At 52.1% G+C, this 2,500-nt stretch overlaps 1 non-coding gene across 1 annotated transcript in view; it reads left to right on the top strand.

Annotated features, from left to right (window-relative positions):
* The window catches only part of LOC149985789 (5S ribosomal RNA), a 119-nt gene extending 72 nt beyond the window's left edge, over positions 1-47 (top strand). The window contains exon 1 of the ribosomal RNA XR_016501395.1: positions 1-47. This exon is cut by the window's left edge and continues 72 nt beyond it. This is a non-coding gene — a ribosomal RNA (5S ribosomal RNA).
* The last annotated feature ends 2,453 nt before the right edge of the window (positions 48-2,500 follow it).

Genomic DNA, 2,500 nt, shown 5'->3' with positions numbered 1-2,500 from the left:
TAGTACTGGGATGGGTGACCTCCCGGGAAGTCCCGGTGCTGCATCCATTTTGCATCCGCTTGAACCTTCTCCGACGTGGCATCTTCTTCTCCGACATGGCAGTCCACTTAGCATTTGTCATGTGACAGGGCAGCCAGGTAGCTGACGTGGCATTTCAAAAAGTTAAAAAAAATAAAAATAAAAGCTGAAAGGGTGGAGAATATAATATTTACATGTTAGAGGTTAATTTATCAAGGATTTTGATCTATTTGGTGCTGATGTGGCACAGTGTAGTGTTAAAAAAATAAAAGTAAATGAAGGATGCATATTTGCAAACAAGTATTGTCACAATACAAAATGTTGGGTTTTGAAATTACAATGCTAGTTTATATGTTATGAGATTAAAATTTCAGAGTCTAGGTTGTATGATTAAAAGAACAAAGTATGAGTTGAGGGGTTAGGGGTTAGGGGTTAGGGTTTAGGGTTTAGGGTTTTAGGGTTTGCATGGGGTATATAAACCTAGATTCTAGGATTCACATAGATTATATAAAGGGTTTAGAAAGTTGGGCTTGGAGTATGTAAAGAGAAGATAGATTTAAGAATTCACACAAACAAAAATAAATTGGATGTGGAGTGTGAAGGATGAAGAATTGAAGACATTAAGTTTCAGTGGTGATGGATTAGTTAGTGGGCAATGATTACCTGTACGATGCATTAGTTAGCAAGTCATTAACATATTTGTACAACCAATTGATTGCACACACACAAATTTATCTCCAAAGTGACATGTAAACGATTTAGTGGATTTTTGACATGACATGGACTACCACGTGGCAGCCACATCAGCAAGGTAACACGTGGCACTTGAAAAAATCAATTTAGTATTCTTCTGCCTTTTATTTTTCTACCTTATTCCAGTTAATTAAATTACTTTAATATTTTTAATTCACCAATTTATTTTTATTTTTATTTATATTTCTGTCTAGGCGCAAGACTGGGCGGCCAGCAAGGAGTCGAGACAGGGAGTTAATTTTAAAATTGATTTTTAAAAAATGATTTATTTATTTATTTCCACCTATGCGGAAGACTGGGCGGCCAACGAGGAGTCGAGACAGCCAGGAGTCGGGACTTGGGCAAGGGAGCGGGACAAGAGGTCGGGACTCGCGGCGGGACAAGGAAGAGGAGGAGGAAGTCCGGGACTCGCGACGGGACTGGGACTCGCGCCGGGACTAGGGAGTCGCGGCGGGACAAGGAAGAGGAGGAGGAAGTCCGGGACTCGCGACGGGACTGGGACTCGCGCCGGGACTAGGGAGTCGCGGCGGGACAAGGAAGAGGAGGAGGAAGTCCGGGACTCGCGACGGGACTGGGACTCGCGCCGGGACTAGGGAGTCGCGGCGGGACAAGGAAGAGGAGGAGGAAGTCCGGGACTCGCGACGGGACTGGGACTCGCGCCGGGACTAGGGAGTCGCGGCGGGACAAGGAAGAGGAGGAGGAAGTCCGGGACTCGCGACGGGACTGGGACTCGCGCCGGGACTAGGGAGTCGCGGCGGGACAAGGAAGAGGAGGAGGAAGTCCGGGACTCGCGCACGGGACTAGGGAGTCGCGGCGGGACAAGGAAGAGGAGGAGGAAGTCCGGGACTCGCCACGGGACTAGGGAGTCGCGGCGGGACAAGGAAGAGAAGGAGGAAGTCCGGGACTCGCGACGGGACTGGGACTCGCGGCAGGACAAGGAAGAGAAGGAGGAGGTCCGGGACTCGCGCCGGGACTAGGAAGAGGGGAGGAGGTCCGGGACTCGCGACGGGACTAGGAAGTGGGGAGGAGGTCCGGGACTCGCGCCGGGACTAGGGAAGAGGAGGAGGAGGAGGAAGGCCGGGACTGGGACTCGCGGCGGGAGTAGGTAGTGGGGAGGAGGTCCGGGACTCGCAGCGGGACAAGGAGGAAGTCGGGGAGGAGGGCCGGGACCAGGAGTCGCGGCGGGGATAGCAGGCAGGACAGGGAGGGTGGGTGGTCTTCCACAAAAAAAGTGTGTCTCGGAACTTCCTTAGTGCAGTAGGACGGGGGCCTGCCGAATCCCACAGAGAGTACTATGTGGGGAAGGGTTCCTCTGAAGCGTCTCGGGAAAAGTCGTGAGGGGGTGACGGTTGCTCGGTGCCTACGGGTCCCGACTGCTCGCTGCCTTCTTTGAGCCCAGTACCGACGTTCGCAGGGGGATACCTGGATACTACTGGGGTTACCTGGATACTTCTGGCGTGTTACCTTGGATCAGTGAGGAGTGGGGGTTAGTTTCCCGGCGACGCGACCCTCTGAGGAGGTCCCGCGGAGGGTCGCCGAGTATTATATGGTGAGCTGGCTGTCAAGGATTGTGAGTCCCGCTGCCAAAATTTTTTTTGGTGCGCGGGCGACTGGAAAAAGAGGGTTGGTCTTGTGCCGATACGCGTAACGTCGCAGCGAGTCCCAAGAGCTAGTAACCATTTTTGGCGGGGGGCGATGGCCTCGGTATTGTCAAGCCATTCTCTCATTC

This window comes from Physcomitrium patens, chromosome 26, assembly GCF_059467195.1.
Source record: "Physcomitrium patens ecotype Gransden chromosome 26, ASM5946719v1, whole genome shotgun sequence".
Lineage (NCBI taxonomy): Eukaryota > Viridiplantae > Streptophyta > Bryopsida > Funariales > Funariaceae > Physcomitrium > Physcomitrium patens.
Note: the sequence above shows the minus strand (reverse complement) of the source record. Positions and strands in the feature narration are given on the sequence as shown.